This window comes from Saimiri boliviensis, chromosome 12 (assembly GCF_048565385.1).
Source record: "Saimiri boliviensis isolate mSaiBol1 chromosome 12, mSaiBol1.pri, whole genome shotgun sequence".
In the NCBI taxonomy this organism is placed as follows: domain Eukaryota; kingdom Metazoa; phylum Chordata; class Mammalia; order Primates; family Cebidae; genus Saimiri; species Saimiri boliviensis.
Genome location: NC_133460.1, coordinates 64,744,032 through 64,762,977, shown reverse-complemented (window position 1 = coordinate 64,762,977; position 18,946 = coordinate 64,744,032). Strand labels below are relative to the sequence as shown.

General features: G+C 47.4%; 3 non-coding genes across 3 annotated transcripts; all 3 read left to right on the top strand.

The window, feature by feature from the left end:
• The first annotated feature begins 9,474 nt into the window (after positions 1–9,474).
• TRNAQ-CUG (transfer RNA glutamine (anticodon CUG)) lies at positions 9,475–9,546 on the top strand. Its single transcript has one exon. It is a non-coding gene; the product is annotated as a tRNA-Gln (tRNA).
• Positions 9,547–16,572: 7,026 nt separating this feature from the next.
• LOC120363093 (U1 spliceosomal RNA) lies at positions 16,573–16,742 on the top strand. Its single transcript, XR_005578792.2, has one exon. It is a non-coding gene; the product is annotated as a U1 spliceosomal RNA (small nuclear RNA).
• Positions 16,743–17,436: 694 nt separating this feature from the next.
• Positions 17,437–17,523, top strand: LOC120363094 (small Cajal body-specific RNA 23). The gene has a single exon (XR_005578793.2).
• Positions 17,524–18,946: the final 1,423 nt, after the last annotated feature.

The window sequence follows — 18,946 nt, the reverse complement described above, 5'->3', positions numbered from 1 at the left end:
ATGATCCTTTGGGCTTATACCCAGTTAATGGGATTGCTGGGTCAAATGGTATTTCTGGTTCTAGATCCTTGAGAAATTACCACACTGTCTTCCACAATTGTTGAACTAAATTTAAAATATTAAAATGGGCTGGGTGAGGTGGCTCACATTTATAATCTGGACACTTTGGGAGGGGGAGACCGGAGGATTCATTGAGGCCCAGAGTTGGAGAGCAGCCAGGACAAGACAGCAAGATACACTCTCTCTCTCTCTCTCTCTCTCTCTCTCTCTCTCTCTCTCTCTCTGTCTCTCCCTCTCCATATCTATATCTATATCTATCTATCTATATGTATATGTGTGTGTATATATATGTGTACACACACACACACACACACACACACAGATACAACCATCATGAATGTCCTAGATTCATCTTAAACTCCACCCAAAGTGCACTTAACATAAAATGTGCCCACCTTGAGGGTCAAATCTACCTGCTGATGTGTAATTTGTGTTTGTGAGATATTCTCAATAGTGTTTGCTTTCCCTAGCATAGCACTTTTCATGTTTTCCTCACACCTGAATGTCTCAGTGTAAAACCTGTCTGAATTCATTTCTTTTGTGGTTTTTCTTAGTGAACACGCCAGGGTTTTGTTTTATTTATTTATTTTATACCTTTAAAAAGCATAGAGACAAAGACTGTCAACTGGCATATATTACTATATTAGTCTGAGTTCTCCAGAGAAAGAAAATGAGCAGGACACACACACACACACACACACACAGACACACACACACACACACACAGAGAGAGAGAGAGAGCGAGAGAGAGAGAGAGAGAGAGAGAGAGAGAGATTTACATTGGCTCATGTGATCATGGAAGCAGAGAAGTCCAGGTCTACACTGAGTAAGCTGTAAACCCAGGACAGTCGAATATAGTTCACCACCAAGTCCAAGGCCCATGGCAGAAGACTGATGTCCCAGCTCAAAGACAGTGAAACGCAAAGACTTCTTTCTTAGCCTTTCATTCTACTGAAACCTTCTGTGGGTTGGATGAGGCCCACGCACAATGGGGAAGGCAATCTGCTTTACTCAGTTTACCGATTCAAATGTCAATTGCATCCAGAAACCCCCTCAGAGACATAGGGAGAAATCATGTCTAACCAAATACCTGGGCACCCCCTGGCCCAGTCAAATTATCCCAGAATTAACCTTCACAGACAGTCTCAGTAAAAGTGACAAATAAACATAGCATCATGTCCTGCCAAGAAAGACATTTTGGTCTTTTCTGTATTGTTGATTTTTCACACATCACCTGGTAATGACAAGATTACCAGGAGGAAAATGTGATCCCAATTGACAAACATTCCAGAAACTGGATTAATAAACACACATAGCTTCCAGGCAGATAAGGCCAAGGCTAGGAAATCGCACTGAACCCGGGCTGTGTTTTGGGAGGGAGGGGATTCTAAACAACAAGGAAAATCAACACTAAATGCACATATGAGAGAAAAGAATTGGGAAGACTAAACATGGGATATTTATGAAACTATCATACCGATATGCATATTGCATATATATACATTTTATTAAATGTACATGCCAAATATATATAATGTATATGACAAATGACATAAATGCTTATGTATTTTTTTTTTTTTTTTGAGACGGAGTTTCGCTCTTGTTACCCAGGCTGGAGTGCAATGGCGCGATCTCGGCTCACTGCAACCTCCGTCTCCTGGGTTCGGGCAATTCTCCTGCCTCAGCCTCCTGAGTAGCTGGGATTACAGGCACGTGCCACCATGCCCAGCTAATTTTTTTTTGTATTTTTAGTAGAGACGGGGTTTCACCATGTTGACCAGGATGGTCTCGATCGCCCGACCTTGTGATCCACCCGCCTCGGCCTCCCAAAGTGCTGGGATTACAAGCTTGAGCCACTGCGCCCGGCCAAAATGCTTATATTTATATATAAAAATATATTGAAAGAAAAAATCATGTAGGTATGTGGAAGAGATTGAATTAACTTTATTATTTATTTATTTATTTATTTATTTGTGTTTTGTTTTGTTTTGTTTTGTTTTTTTGAGACGGAGTTTCGCTCTCGTTACCCAGGCTGGAGTGCAATGGCACGATCTCGGCTTACCGCAACCTCCGCCTCCTGGGTTCAGGCAATTCTCCTGTCTCAGCCTCCTGAGTAGCTGGGATTACAGGCACGCGCCACCATGCCCAGCTAATTTTTTGTATTTTTAGTAGAGATGGGGTTTCACCATGTTGACCAGGATGGTCTTGATCTCTTGACCTTGTGATCCACCCGCCTCGGCCTCCCAAAGTGCTGGGATTACAGGCTTGAGCCACCGCGCCCGGCCTGAATTAACTTTATAATCACTAGTATTGTAATCTGGTCCATTGAAATTTTTAAAAATTGTAGAAAAATAGACGAATGAGAGAGAGAAGGCGTGGTAGGGAACAAATGCCCTATTAGACAGCAGGGAGAAGTCACCAGGTGAAGGAGAATGAAACAACAGGGGTGCCCTCTGTCCTGCTGCCTGGAGCCTGGTCTGTGCTCTGGATTCCTGGGAAAGCCAGCAGGTGAGAGTGTTGGAGCCAGAGGGGCTGAGTCCTGACTGGGGGTGTGGGAATCCATGGGAAAGCAAAGAGACGCAAGTGAAGAAATCAGTTTCAATACTCGAAGTTATCACGGCACGTGTCCGGGACTGTGCATCCCCCGACACTCACCGGGCGCCTCCCCTGTGTCCTCTCCACAGACCCAGGTGGTGCTCCTTATCTCACATGACCTCCCGCCTCCTGAGGACAGGGCTCCCCTCATTCCTCAGCTGAGGGCACCGCCTGACAGATGAGCACCGGGCAGCCCCAGGGCCTCCAGGAGGAGACACGGAGCAGGAAGGAGAGTAAGGACGAACATGACCAGGGTTTTAAGGAAATCCGAGCGGAAGTGGATCCCTGTGAGAAGGAAACTGAGGCCACGGCCGTGGACATGGGTGGAGATGATGGACTAAATGGAGTTTCGTAAAGAGACAGATTTGTACACTTTCCATGAGAAAAGTTACAAAATGAGGGGGGGAAACAGCAAGAAGCTGGATATGTCAGGAGACGGCCTTGTGGGCCCAGGATTTGCACTTTTACTGAATGTGCCTAATAGGTTGTTACTGAAGGTGCTTGATAGGGGAAAATGAACTTAAAAAGGGATGTTGACGGAGATGAAGAAAACTGGCAAAAGGGACTTTCTAAGAAAACAGGAAGAGGGTCTCTAGAAAGCAGAGATCCTAACAGTTGCTCTTTTTCACATGAAACAATGCATGTGACGTCACTTCCTAAGTGCTAATTTACCAGAAAGAGGACAGAATTAGGTAACATCTATTCATGTATTTATTGTGCAAGTTTTATTGAATTAGCCCTTTGGAAAGTATAATAATTAATGTTATCAACAAAGATTGAATGTGGATATGATTTTTCAGGTCTCCCAGATGATGGAACTGAGATGAAAAGACCAGCACCGCAAATGACTTGGCCAAGGTGAATAATGAGTGCGGGTTAAACCCAGGACCTGAGAACAGATTTGACCCGAAACCCCAGGCTCTTGCTCACCTCACTGGGCTGGAGCATCTGGATTTCTACTTGACCCAGACGGAGCATGAAGAGACCCCACTGCCTCCTCCCCTCTCAGCACCACGACCACCAACGCCCGGATTAGAGCTTCCTGGCTCCTATTACTTCCCTATCTTGGAAAGGCCATTGGTTCCCAGGATCAGCAGAAAATACTTGCAAAACACAGATCTGATAAAGTACCTGTGTCCAAAATAAACAAAGAACTCTTCAAACTCAGTAATAAGAAAGTGAACAACCCAATTTAAAAGTAGGAAAAAGATCTAAACACCTCGCCCAAAAGATATACAGATAGCCAAGAGGTATGTGAAAGGGCAACTCAAAGTCACTTGTCATTAGAAAATTGCTTGTGAAAACAATGAGATAACAGATTTCACCTATCAGAGTGGCTAAAATCTGTAGAAAGTGACAATCTCAAAAGCTGTCACACAAACAGCTACAGGAACTCTCATTGATTGTTGGTAGAAATGCAACATGGTACAATCACTTTGGAAAATGGTTTGGGAGGTTTTTTTTTTTGTATTTTGTTTGTTTGTTTGTTTTTAAAAGCTAAACATAGTCTTGCTACATAATCTCGCAATGGCAGTTTAATTAGCCAAATAGAGGAAAACTTATGTTCACTCAAATACCTGCACACAAATATTTACAGCAGTTTTATTTATTCTCATCAAAAACTAGAAGTAACCAAGATGTCCTTCTCCAAAAAAAAAAAAAAAAAAGAAAGAAAGAAAGAAAAGGAAGGAATAAAGGGAGAGAGGGAGGAAGGAGGGAAGGAGGGAACTTAGGTGAAGACTAGAATATCCGGGAATGGGCCTAAACCATCAATCCTTTCCGTTCATGGCCACATGCTGACTAATTATAGCACAGAGAAAGGATACTGTAACATCAAACACAGTTAGCACGGGGTGAGAAGCTGCTCCCCAACCTCTCCTTTCTCCGCTAAGGACACTGCGGGTGGGGCCCCAGCCCCAGCTCTGATGTTGTCCATTTGCCGTCTCACTGGGCCTCCCTCCTTGCACTGGCTCCTCCTTCCCCGGGACCCAGTGAGCGGCCACCTGGGAAGGACGCAGCCTGCCGTGCCCCTTTCTCTCTGACGCCTCTCGATGCCTGCAGAGGTGGGCTCCAGACCCACTCCACCAGTCGTGACTTGAGACTCGCTCACAACGATATCCCTATCCCAGAGCAGGGCCTGGCACTTCATAGCCACGCCATGACGGCTCAGTGAAAGGAGGAACCCCCCACACCGCCCTGGAGGACAGGAACTCCACTGTGGCCCAGAACTTTCTAGTCCCAACAGATCCTGGATGGAGAGACGTGAAAGGCTTTCGAAAGTGGCCATTCTTTCAGACCATCATACTGCCAGCTGCTCCATGTTTCCCCACGCTGGACATGTCTGGAGGGCACCAGCCACAACCACACGCATCTCCCCACCCAGGACAGTGCGGCAGCGTTAGTTTGGGGGTGCCAGTGGGAAGGCAAGGGAGGAACCACGAAAGCTGAAGAGGAGAAAGCAGGTGGCAGTGGGGCAGCAGAGCGGAAACAGAAAATAAATGTGGGTAGAGAATGAGGGGGCGCAGTAGGGAGAGAGAGGGAGAGACAGAGAGACAGAGACAGAGAGACAGAGAGACAGAGAGAGACAGAGACAGAGAGAGACAGAGAGAGACAGAGAGACAGAGACAGAGACAGAGAGAGGGAGAGAGACAGAAAGAGAGAGACAGAGAGAGAGAGAGAGAGAGGAAGACAGAGAGAGGCAGATCTAGCCACTGAGGAAACATCTAGAAGAGAACACTTGCCTGCTTAAGTAAAACAACCTACACCTAACCAGTGGTAAGGGCGCTGCAGGCCGTGGGTGCCATGCCCTGGTCACGCTGTGATGTTTAGGGACCATGACATCTTCCCTTGGAATCTAAATCACAATAGAGAGGAGACTCTGTCCCTATCTGGCTGGCAATGTCTTGTGATTGCGCCTTTTGTTGTTTGTTTTTTTTTTTGTTTTTTTTTTTTTTTTTTTTTTTGATACTCCACAGGTCTTACTTACCAAACCAAAGAAACACTTTTCCACTCAACACCGGTTTTTAAAAACCATTAGAACTTTTGGTTTTACAAGTTACAATTAGTAAGTATTCCTTTAAAAAGAGACTATTTTCAAAAGATGATGTATTTTACTTGTTATGTTAACTTGTAGTGCATTTTATTTCAAACAGAGATAATTTTTTTTTTTTTTTAATGCCCAGCTATTTGGTGAAGTTGCCAGGCCTACTGATTCCTAGTCTATGAAAATGGTGAAACTGTTTAGCGAATAGCCTTTGGCCGAGAAGAAGACTTATGACTGGTATCCAAATTACAATACTTATTTATTTTTTTTTTTTTAAGAAGAGGAAGAAAGAGAAAGAGAAAGAGGGAGAGAGGATGGGGGTATTGCTTTATTGCCCAGGCTAGAATGCAGTCTAAATATGGGTATGCCTATAATTGTCTTTAATAATGGAGACATGAAAGAAAATGTGGGAAGAGAATAACAAACAAGGAGCCAACCAAGATTTCATTTAAACTTCTAAATTGATATGATGTGGTACTGATAAGAGTGTATATTTTGTGTATTTAAAGTGGAGAGTTCTATAAATGTTAATTACATTTACTTGTTCCAGTTCTAAGTTCAAGACCTGAATATCATTGTTAATTTTCTGTCTCATTGATCTGTCTAATATTAATGTTGAAGTCTCCCACTATTATTATGTGGGAGTCTAAGTCTCTTTATAAGTCCTATATGTCTAGGTATTCCTGTATTGGGTGCGTATATATTTAGGATCTTTAGCTCTTCTTGTTGTTGCATTGATCCTTTTATCATTATATAATGTCCTTCTTTGCTTCTTTTGATCTTTGTTGCTTAATTGTAACTTCTGCTTTTTATTTATTTATTTTAGCTCTCTGTTTGGTTGGTAAATCTTTCTCCATCCCTTGTTTAGAGTCTTTGTGTATCCTTGAATGTGAGATGGATCTGGATGCAGCATACTGATGGGTTTTGGTTTTTTATTCAAATTGCCTGTCTTTGGATTGGGGGATTTAGTCAATTTAAATTTAGAATTAATAATAATATATGTGAGTTTAATACTGTCTTTAGCTGGCTATTTTGTCCATTAGTTGATGTAAATTCTTCATTATATTGATGCTCTTTTTGATAATTTTTTTAGAAAGGCTGATACTGTTTGTTCCTTTCATATGTGTAGTGGTTCTTTCAGAAGCTCTTGCAAAGCAGGCCTGGTGGTGATGAAATCTCTGAGTGCTTGCTTATTCACAAAAAACTTTATTTTTCCTTCACATGTGAAGCTTAGCTTGGCTGGATGTGAAATTCTGGGTTGAAAATTCTTTTCTTTAAGGATGTTGAATATTGGCCCCCACTCTCTTCTGGCTTGTAGGGTTTCTGCTGAGAGATCTGCTGTAAGTCTGATAGGCTTCCCTTTGTGGGTAACCTGACCTTTCTCTCTGGCTGCCCTTAGTATTTTCTCCTTCATTTCAACCCTGGTGAATCTAACAATTATGTGCCTTGGAGTTGCTCTTCTTGAGGAATATCTCTGTGGTGTTCTCTGTATTACCTGGAGTTGAATATTATCCTGCCTTACTAGGCAGGGAAAATTTTCCTGAATAATGTCCTGAAGCGTATTTTCCAGCTTGGATTCATTCTCTTCGTCACATTCAGGTACACCTATCAAGCGTAGATTAGGTCTTTTCACATAGTCCCATACTTCTTGGAGACTTTGCTCGTTCCTTTTTATCCTTTTTTCTCTCGTCTTGTCTTCTTGTTTTATTTCATTGAGTTGATCTTCGACCTCTGATATCCTTTCTTCTGCTTGATCAATTCGCCTGTTAAAACTTGTACATACTTCACGTAGTTCTCGTATTGTGTTTTTCAGCTCCATCAATTCACTTATTTTCCTCTCTAAATTTTGTATTCTTGTTGACATTTCGTCAAACCTTTTTTCAAAGTTCTTAGTTTCTTTAGATTGTGTTATAACAAGTTCTTTTAATTCAGAGAAGTTTCTTATTATCCACCTTTTGAAGCCTGCTTCTGTAATTGGAACCCACTCGTTCTCCATCAAGCCTTGTTTCATTGCTGATGAGGAACTGGGATCCTCAGCTGAGGAAGAGGCCTTCTGATCTTGGGTATTCTCAGCCTTTTTTGACGTTTTTCCTCCCTTCGTTGTAGATTTATCCATCTGTGGTCTTTATAATTACCGTCTTTGTAATTGGGTTTCTGAGTGGACGTCCAACTTACTGATTCTCAGCGCGGAAATCTGAGCAACCCACTGCGCCGACTAAATCAGCAGCGTTAAGATTGATGGTGCTTTTCCGACTCTGCACCGAGAACCGACGCTCCGAGGCGCCGGCAAAACCGCCTCGCCGGTCACAAGAGTCGCGCTGGCGACCCGTGGGGCTCCTCCGCTGGGAATCTCCTGGTGCGTGAGCAACAAGAATTCATGTGAAGGTGTGGCGTCCTCTCCTTCTTTGCGCTTTCAGTGGGAGCTACAATCCCGAGCTGCTAGTGATCAGCCATCTTGGATCTCTCTCCATGATTGCGCCTTTTGGATCTGGCGGCTCTTCACGTCTGCTCACTTTGTGGGAGGCGGCTCTTGGGGCACCAAATAGGACGATTCAAAACTCAGAGCCCTGGAGGCCTCACTGGAGCCCTGAACAGCCGGAGCTGGCGGCATCCCCGTGTGAAGGCCGAGAGGTGCAGTGCGGAGGCTCCACGCGGCCCCAGGACGATGGAAGGGGCCATCTCTCGGTGAGCGCCCACATCCCCAGGAGCCTCTGCCTAGGTGGACACGGGCCCACGCCGAGCTCTTCTCCGCACAGGCCCTAGCCAGGCGTCCAGGGCACTGGCTGAGTCGTGGGTGATGCAAATCCCTGTGTGTTGACCTCGCCGTGGCTGAAAGGACAAACCGTGATCCGTCCACTTGGAACTGACGTGCAAGAAAAGGGCTCCCGCTGCTGTCAGTTTCCTCGGACTTCGGCAACCGGATTCGGCCTTCTGGAATGGGGACAGGACCCCAGGTGTGGGGTGGCCTTGGATCTGCCGTCCGGCCCAGGCCTTGAGGACTGGCTGACGTTCATCGCCTCTGTTGGTGTCGCTGTACTCACACTCACCAGTGAAGATCCCCCAAATGTCCTGGCTAGAAACGTCCTCCTCCACTTCCTCTCTGACCGTGGTGGGCATTTTTCTGAGTGCAGGCTGCGTGGGAGGTCGGTGGTGGGTAGGGTGGGAGCCTCGAGAAGGAGGAGGCAGGGTGGCCAGAAGGAGCGGAGGAGGAGGAGGAGGCAGGAAGGATGGAGAGCTGGAGGGGGCTGGGGAAATGGGCGTGGGGGGCCGTGAGGGAGACAGGGAGCAGGAGGGGGGTTGGAAGTGGAATGACAGGAGGAGGAGAAGCGGGAGGAGAGAGAGGAGGAGGAGAAGGCGGAAGAAGAGCAGAAACCCCAGCACACTCCCAATCCCGTTCTGGAAATGGGCCGCAGTGCTCCATGCACAAAGGGAAGACGGCAGTTGCTAAGAAAAGAAACCCCAGCGGGGAGGGGGCTTGGCAGAATCTTTACCTCGGGGCAGGAAACTCTGGGACTGGGAGAACTGGCGGCTTTTGCGGAGGCCTAAGTATAGCTCTTCCGGGTTCCTAATCCCAAAAGGGGCTTAGTCACATTCTCCGAGATAGAAACCTAAAGGGAAGAGCAGAGACGCAAGTCTGGGGCGACCCCCCTATTGCAGTTGAAAGGTCCTCGGGTCCTGTGTGTCCAGAAGGAAACAGTCGCGAAGGACATTCTGGTGACGCTGGAGGCTGAGAATTCACTTGCAAAGGCCAGTCACCGATGTCGCTCCCGACGGGCGGTTCCATGGTGTAATGGTGAGCACCCTGGACTCTGAATCCAGCGATCCGAGTTCAAATCTCGGTGGGACCTTGTCGGGCGCTGTGCACAGAAGCAGTCTTTTACACGGGAGCAGGAAGGCGATCCAGGATGCAAACTCCCGCCTCAAGGATAAAGTGAAAGGGGTGTGGATTCCGTTTGCCCAAAGTTTGCCCTTTGTTCCAAGTCCTGGGTCAGAGGAGGGAAAGGTTTGGGTCTCAGGAGGGTTCCCCGCAGGGCGCGGGCTGCTGCAAGTCCCCGCAGTCCCTCCTGCTCCCGTCTCTAAATGCGTCCCCGGTGATGTCACTTGCGCTCTCCTATCCCCTCCTCAGGGGACCGGGTCCCCAAAACTGCGTTCTCACAGTGGCCTGGTCCACAGGGAAATTGCGAAACATCCAGTCGGAGTCACCAAGCCTGGAGGGTCCCCGTCCTGAGCGGGCCTCCTGGCCCCATGCAATGGGAGAGCCAGCGCCCCAGCAACCCGGGAAGCCCCACCCCGTGACCCTGGGTTTTGGGGTGAGAGGTCTCCGCCACTGAAATGGCTGCCTCGCCTCAATCCTACCCCGGGAGACGCCTTTCACCCAGAAAATCTCTAAGTGGCACCCATTGTCTCTTTGGTAAGGAATGGTGGCTTGAAATTGTGATGGGTTAGCTCAGTCAGTCACTGGTGATTGCGTCTGGGTGTAGGGTCCATGGCTGGAGACCTAACTTAGGAGTAACACTGTTTATTCAGATGGCCCATCCTATTCCGAATGATAATTTACTGTTCTTCATATTCTGATTTTATGCCGAATTTCTAGCTCCCACGTCTCTACTGCGGGCTCTTTGTCGCTGTTTCACTAAGCTTTGGAAACTGAGTCTGGAAATCTCATTCTTTGGTCCCAAGATCTCAGCCCGAAAGAGAAATCCGCGCAGCGGCCTCTTAAGCTCGCGGACTGGGAGCCCTGGTCCTGCTCCTCCGCAGCCTGGAAGGAACTCCCGCAGGGCCGCAGGGAAGAGGAGGCTGAGCAGCCCAGAGGGATGAGTGTCGGTCGGGGTGGGGGCTCCCCCTCCACCGGCCAGGACCCCGCTCCAAGGAGAAGACGACGCCTTAGGACCAGACAGATGCAAAAATGTTTTCTTCTGCGCGGCAGAACACTTGGGATGGGGCTCATGAGTGGGTGTCGAGAGGGAGCTAAGACGTCCCCAGGCGCTCAGGACCATCGCTCTGATTTTATTTTGAAAATATGAGAATTTTCAGCAGTTACAAAGGACTGAAAAACGCCACAGTCCTTGAGGGGTCAGTTTGGAGGGTGTGGGGAGGTGCGGTGGGCGGTGGGAGAGAGGGGCCTTGTTGGCTCCCTGGAGTGGACGCAGGAGCGAAAACACACGCTCCGTTTCCCCTTGCAGGCTGGACTGGAGGGCCTGGGATGGAAAATCGCACAGCCAAAGAGGAGCAGGCGCATTGAACGTTGTTATCCCAGAGAGAAGGGCGGGGGCCGGGACGCTGCCTCACTGCTGCTGCTCACCACCAGCTCTGCAGCACGTGAGGCTTTCACGACAGCGTGTAGTGCATGCAGATCACTCGTGTTTACAAGCAACTGATCACAGTTCGTTACAGATTTCTTTGTTCCTTCTCCATTCCCACTGCTTCACCTGTCTAAACTTAAAGGGATTTTTTTTTTTTTTGAGACGGAGTTTCCACCCAGGCTGGAGTGCAATGGCGCGATCTCGGCTCACCGCTACCTCCGCCTCCTGGGTTCAGGCAATTCTCCTGCCTCAGCCTCCTGAGTAGCTGGGATTACAGGCACACGCCACCATGCCCAGCTAATATCTTGTATTTTTAGTAGAGACGGGGTTTCACCATGTTGACCGGGATGGTCTCGATCTCTTGACATCGTGATCCACAAGCCTAGGCCTCCCAAAGTGCTAGGATTACAGGCTGAGCCACCGCGCCCGGCCCTAAAGGGAAATTTTTTTTTTATTTTACTTTCGATATTGTTTAAGTTGATCCTCAGCCCACCCTCCTCAAGTAGCTGGGATCACAGGTGTACCACACGGTGTACGGCTAATTTGTGTATCTTTTGTAGCGATGGGGGTTTTGCCAAGTTGGCCAGGCTGGCCTCGAACTCCTGGACTCAAATGATCTGCCTGCCTGGGCCTCCCAAAGTCTGGGATTAAGTGCTGGCCTGCGTGCCCAGCCATCGTTTGTATTTTGCATTGAAATATTTTATAGTCACATGTATCACTCCTCAAAGATTCTGGGTTGTGTAGCACGTGAGTGATGGGGTTCAGGACACACTACTCCAAAATATAACACCTTGGGCTCTTAAATATTTTATACTAAAGGAATTTGAGAAAACAGCAGAAGCAGGAAGGCCACTGTCACCCTCCCCCTGCCCTTCTTCCCTGAAGCCAATCATAAGGCTCTCATGTGAGAGGTGCCCTCTCTGTACCCAGAGGAAAGGTGCGTCGTTGTGTCTGAAGATACAGGGCCACAGAAAAGAGTCTGAACACATAGGCCTGCTATGTTTCCCCAGTTTATTACCATTAGATCATACTCCTTTCATTCCATCACACTTTTCTATGACTCTCCACTCTTCATCTAACCTACTGTTAAAGGGGAAAAAAAGGAAAAAAACCTGAGGTTTAGTTGTTTCCATGCGCCTTCGTTTCCTTTGGAAGGCGCTCCCGTCATGTGAAACTTACATTAAATAACTAGGTATGCTGTTCTCTTGTTGGTCTGACTTTTGCTGTAAAGGCCTCAGCAGTGACCCTTGTCTGGGTGAGGAAAAGTCCTATTTCCTCCCCTAAGTGTTCAAATGTCTTCCACTTTAAAGCTATAAAAATTTTATTGAGGCTGATTTGAAGCAAGAAACTGAATCACTAATCCCCTTTGGATGAGCTGAACAGATGACCTAATAAAGACCTAGTTCCTCACAGAGAGAAATAGAGTTTTGTTTTGTTTTTTTGAGGCTGAGTTTCACTCTTGTTGCCCAGGCTAAAGGGCAATGTGTGATCTCGGCTCACCGCAGCCTCCACCTCCCGGGTTCAAGTGATTCTCCTGCCTCAGCCTCCCAGGTAGCTGGGATTATAGGCATGCACCACCATGCCCAGCTAATTTTGTATTTCTAGTAGAGACGGGGTTTCTCCATGTTGGTCAGGCTGGTGTTGAACTCTGGACCTCAGGTGATGCTCCTTGAGGGTCAAACCTGCTGAAAATTGAGGGCCCTTCCTGGGACCTCCCACCCAGGAGATCACTGCTGGTGAGAGGACTGCCGAAGTCTCCCTGGGAGGGTGCGCAGCCACTGGAAAGTATCACTGCTGTGACTTCAACACAACCGGTTTTCATCACATCTGCTCTTTCTGTTTGTTGTTTTGGAGGTGGAGTCTCACTCTATCACCCAGGCTATAGTGATAGTGGTGCAATCACAGCTCACTGCAACCTCTGCCTCCTTGGTTCAAGTGATTCTTCTGCCTCAGCCTCTCGAGTAGCTGGGATTACAGATGTACCACAATGGGGGGCTAATTTTTGTATTTTTAGTGGAGACGGAGTTTGGCCATGATGGCCAGGCTAGTCTCGGATTCCTGACCTCAGGATCTCCACCCACCTTGGCCTCCCAAAGTGCTGGGATTACCGGCATGAGCTCCAGTAACTGACCACGTCTGTACTTTGCGCATTGCTGCAGGAAACTACAAGAGCTAACATGCAAATGAGTAACAGATCCACACTCGGTGACCGTTCCTGATATGCACAGTGCCACATGGCAGGCACAGCTGATGAGTGTGTGTGATTATTTAGTCCTTACAGGCCAAGGTCGCACCATCATCTTCATCTTCCACAGGAGAGGACTGGGATGCAGAGATGTTAAGTAACCTGCTCAGGGTCATTCAGCTCATATTTCTTTGACAGTCACACTTGTCCTGCGTCAGGTTTTTCTCACTGTCATAGTTTTTGCAAGGGCACTTTCGTCAGGAGCAGTATAAACGCAGTGGTTCTGAGAACGCCTTCTGGAGCCAGGCTGCCTTCAGTTCAAATTCCTACTTTCAAATCCTCCTTCCCCGGCTACGTGACCCTGAGCACTGCACTTGCTTCTAACCTCCAACCTGCCCTTGGCTATTCCTGGGCATAGGCCAGGCTAAATATGGGAGAAATTTACTTCCAAGTCTAAGTCTGAAACAAAGATGATAACGGACCCTTCCTGAGACAGGCTCCTTCCTTTCTTGAGCATCAGAGCTCCACAGCAAAGCTAACAAATTAGCCACAAGATTGAAAATTATGGCTCAGGAGCCATGCAGCCAGAAGCCACACGATTCCTAAGCTCCCCAGTTGTGCCTATAATAACATCATTCGTATAAAACCTAAGATTGGTGTTCAAGGTGTTTTTCAGAACCTGCCTTATGATGCACTGTGGGGAACATTCCCATGTGAGACCCCCCAAAAGGTATGGGTCTCACTATACGGTGACTTTGATCCCAAACACAGTTTCCTGTCGGAGGCAGTCGACCTATCGGAAAAAGAAACTGAACGATGGATGATCAGCGTCTAATATCAACCACGATATCATTTGGGCCTAAAACTATGCGGTGCTGCTAGACAGAGTGACTCCCTACCAGCAACCAGTTTCTGCTTTTAATCTTTATGACTCTTTAAGTATAGCTTTAAACTTTTCTTTACTTGCCTGACTGCCTTGTACCCTAGATAATGGTTTAACTGTGGGGATATTTGCAAAGCAAATGCCACCATACGGGATGGCTTTGATCCCTGACTCAGAGACTCCTGAATGGGGGAGTTGAGATAAATTGAGTCAGGAGCAGACAAAGGAGAATCTGGTTAAAAGATATTCTGCTGAGCAAAATCAGAAAACCTTTTCACATCTCAGTTCTAAAACAAGATCAAACCAGAAATACCTGCAGCCAGGAGGAATAATGTCTGGATGTAAACAAGCTTTGTGATCACAGGAAATTCTGTTACTTTTTACAACCACTGACTGTGTATCTGACTTCTCTATTGTATAGGCCATGTAAGGTGTAGATTTGCATTTCCTCTTGCAATGACGTAAACCAGAGCAAAGAAAGTGTATTTATTCCTGGCCTTTGAAAAATAAAATTCGCTGTTTAGGCACGGCCTGTCCAGCCCTCCAGACGCTTCGCTTTCTGTCTCCCTTTCTTCCGCGCACTCTCTCTTCCAGGTATTGGGACCCTCTTGCAGGTCGAGAGACCCCTGGCAGACGTGCCGTCCCGGACCAGTCCCCGACAATGAACTAGCTGGTGCCACCCAGACAGGTGAACTGGCTCATCTGGTCCTGTGGCCCCCACCCAGGGACTGACTCAGTGCAGGAAGACAAGCTTCAACTCCCTGTGATTTCATCCCCAACCCAACCAATCAGCTTTCCCCGCTCCCTAGCCCTCTGCCGGCCAAACTGTCCTTTAAAAACACCCTAATCTGAATTTGGGGGCAGACAGATTTGAGTAGTAATGAACCTCTGTCCTGTTGCTTAGCTGGCTCTGCATGCGTTAGATCCTGTCTCTATTGCAGGAAGCGGCTGTTCTCAGCTCCATTGACTTTTCTGGGCCAGCACCAAGATAAACCCACCGGTCACATTAATTAAAAAACAACAACAACAGCAACAACAACAACAACAACAACCACAACCATAAACAGCACATACGCTTGAAGAGAAATGTAAGTGTGTGTATTTCTTTTGAAGAAACACAAGAGGAGGAGGAACGGTATGACAGGGAGTACACCGTCTAAATATTTTCACGATTCTCCTGCCTCCCCCATATCCTTCTTCTCCCAACAAACGCCCCTCGGAAACCTTCAACTTAAAATCGATCCCGCCAGAGCGGGGTTTGTCCTCCCCTTCACATTTTCCTCTCACCCGCCCCACACCCCTTCCACAGCTAATCTGTTCTTTCACTTCCAGGTCACTGAGTTTCCCATTTAAAAATGTAAACGATACAGAAAGGAGAAGACAACCAGGCGCCCATATTTCCACCACCTGGAATTAAGTACTATTCACACACGTACATATTTTTCTTCCAAACCATTTTAAAGTTACTCTCTTTTTAAATCATACATGCTTATCCTAGACCATACCGCCAGTAGAGAAAAAGTACAGATATGTACGATTTCTGATCACCTTAAGTTCAAAATCACTTTTGTTAACATTGGGGCAACGCCGATGGAGTCGTGTTCTTCTGGTGTATCTGCAGAGAGAAGAATGTATGTTCCAGCCAGACTGTCCCCTGCCCGCCCCCGCAGAAGAAAAATCAATAAAGGCCATACATAAATATGTTTTTTGTAAAATTGAGCTTAGACTTATTTTACTAATACTTCATTTAATAGTGCATGAACTTAAGACAGTAAGACAGAAACAAAAATGGAATTCCTCAACTCCGATCACAGAGACACTGTTCTGAAGGTATGCTCTAAAGGTAAACACACATTAGATTAAGGCGAAGGCAGTAGGGTTTGCAGCGGTTTTCTTCTGTGCTCGTTGTTGGTTGGTTGCTTTTTGAAACGACACGGTTCTCTGTGATATTGGAGGACTTTCCATTTCAAGCGGAATGCTGCATCTCCAGCTTAACCGTATGTGAAAAGAACCGATTTACACTGCAATCCTTACACGTTCCAGTCTGCGAATCAAAAGCCATTATTTGAAGAAGGGCGCGCAGGCTCCGCTGGCCGCCGACAGCGCGCTCGGTCACGGACGGTGCGGCCCCGCCTCCCTGGGAGAGAACAGACGGGGCGGGGGGGAGGGAGAGGCCGACGTCACTTCCCCGCCGGCTCCGGCCGCGGGTCGCTCGGCTGAGTGGCGGAGGAGCAGGCGGGCCTGGGGAGGCGCTGGCGATGACGTCACGGAGGGGGCGGCCTCTATGCAGATGAGGCGGCGCAGGGGCTGCTGCTTGGCCACCTGCTGCTTCCCGACGAGGAGTTCCCCGCGTGGGAGCGAGTCCGGGACCGCGGGTCGGCCCCGAGGGTCCCAGCTGTGTGTCCGGGCTAGGAGGGCCGGGGGTGCGGCGCCCGCGGCAAGTGACCGTGCGTGTAAAGGGCGAGGCGCGTGAGGCCGCGTCGGGGCGGAGGCGCGTGTACTGATAATTACTTGGCAGGCGAGATACCATGATGAGGAAGGTGGTTTTCCCAGGGAGAGGCTGATCCATTGAATTCCGGATGTGCTGACTCCTGCGATTTCCCCGAATGTGGGAAACTCGACTGCATGATTTGTGGTAGTGAGGGACTGGGACTGCGTTCGCGCTTTCCCCTGGCCTTTCGTGGTTCGCAAAGGAAAGAATTGGTTTCGTGGCAAACGTTTTGTCCTTTTACTGCTTTCGCTTGAATATCTTGTGCCGAAATGAAGTAAGTCAAAGGCATTTTTTTTTTCATTGTTTTCCCCATATTTTGCTACATGACAGTATTTTAAGAAGCAGGTTCTCTCATTCGCTAGAGTGCAGCGTCTGCAGCTGTCTCATCTCTGTTCGGCTCTGGCAGAGCTGAGTTCTGGGCCGCGCTGTTTATGCAGAGATTGCTCTGCGGACCTGGAGGCCAGTCAGCCCTCTAGCCTAGATGACAGAGAATAACAAGACCCTGTGCCTTATTACTAGTATTATTTTACTACTTATGCTTTATTATTTATTTAGAGACAGTCTTGCTCTGTAGCACAGGCTGGAGTGCATGGCATGATCTCAGTTCACTGCAAGTTCAGCTCCGAGATTCAAGCTATTTTCCTGCCTCAGCCTCCCAGAGTAGCTGCGATCATAGGTGCATGCCACCATATCCAGCTAATTTTTCTATTTTTAGCAGAGAGGGGATTTCAGCATATTTGCCAGGCTGGTCTCAAACTCCTGAATTCGAATGCTATGCCTGTCTCAGCCTCCCAAAGGGCTGGGATTGCAGGCATGAGCCACCTCGCCCAGCATATTTATGCTTTAAATGGGACGTTTCATGAGGGAATAATTTTCTTGTTGAATTTCTAACATGAGAAACAGGACTGGTTTGGGGGTGTCCTGTCTGAGCAGACACAGGACACCACTGTTTTCAGTACGACAAGGGACACAACTTGTTCAGTGTGCCTTATGATGGTGAAAATTCCCTTTAAAAATAACACGTGAGTGATAACACTTGACCTCACATACCGCTTGAGAAAAAAAGAAAAAATAATAGATTTAGCTGTAAATCAAATTAATGATCTTGATAGTTTGCTACAATAAAAGAAATAAAGTTGATAGCAGAGAGGAATCTGATGCTTTTGAACAATTTTAATAATGTAAATATTTAATATTTAAAGACATCAGAAAGTTCATTACTTTTTTTTTTTTTTTTTTTTTTTTGAGACGGAGTTTCGCTCTCGTTACCCAGGCTGGAGTGCAATGGCGCGATCTCGGCTCACCGCAACCTCCGCCTCCTGGGTTGAGGCAATCCTCCTGCCTCAGCCTCCTGAGTAGCAGGGATTATAGGCACGCGCCACCATGCCCAGCTAATTTTTTGTATTTTTAGTAGAGACAGGGTTTCACCATGTTGACCAGGTTGGTTTCGATCTCTCGACCTTGTGATCCACCCGCCTTGGCCTCCCAAAGTGCTGGGATTACAGGCTTGAGCCACCGCACCCGGCCTAGTTCATTACATTTTTTAAAAATCAGTGTGACTCGGCTGGGTGTGGTGGCTCACGCCTGTAATCCAAGCACTTCGGAGGCCAAGGCGGGAGGATCACCTGAGGTTGGGAGATCAAGACCAGCCTGACTAACATGGTGAAACCCCATCTTAAAAAAAAAAAAAATCAGTGTGACTCTTGACAAATTAGAATGGTTTAATAATCTTGGTTATGCTGGGTGCGGTGGCTCACACCTGTAATCCCAGCACTTTTGGAGGTCGAGCCAGGGGGATCACGAGGTCAGCAGTTTGAGACCAGCCTGGCCAACATGGTGAAACTCCATCTCTACTAAAAATGCAAAATTAGCCGGCCATGGTGGCGTGCACCTGTAATCCCAGCTACTTGGGAGGCTGAGGCAGGAGCATTGCTTGAACTCAGGAGGCAGAGGTTGCAGTGAGTAAAAATGACATCACTGCACTCCAGCCTGGGTGACGGAGGGAGACTCCGTCTTGAAAAATCATCGTCATCATCATCATCATCTTGGCCTAAAAACTGTTACATACATATTTTATTTCAGATTTTATTATAAGGTAGAAAATAGTGGTAGTATAATATCCTAGTACATACAAGACTTAGGTTTATTTTGGCCTGAAAATCTTAAGGCTGGGTGTGGTGGCTAATCCCAGCACTTTGGGAGGCCAAGATGGGCAGATCATAGGAGGCCAGGAGTTTGAGACCCAGCCTGACCAACATGGTGAAACCACGACTCTACTAAAATACAAAAATCAGCGGGGCATGGTGGTGCGTACCTGTAGTCCCAGCTACTCCGGAGGCTGAGACACAAGAATTACTTGAACCCGGGAAGCAGGTTTGCAGTTAGC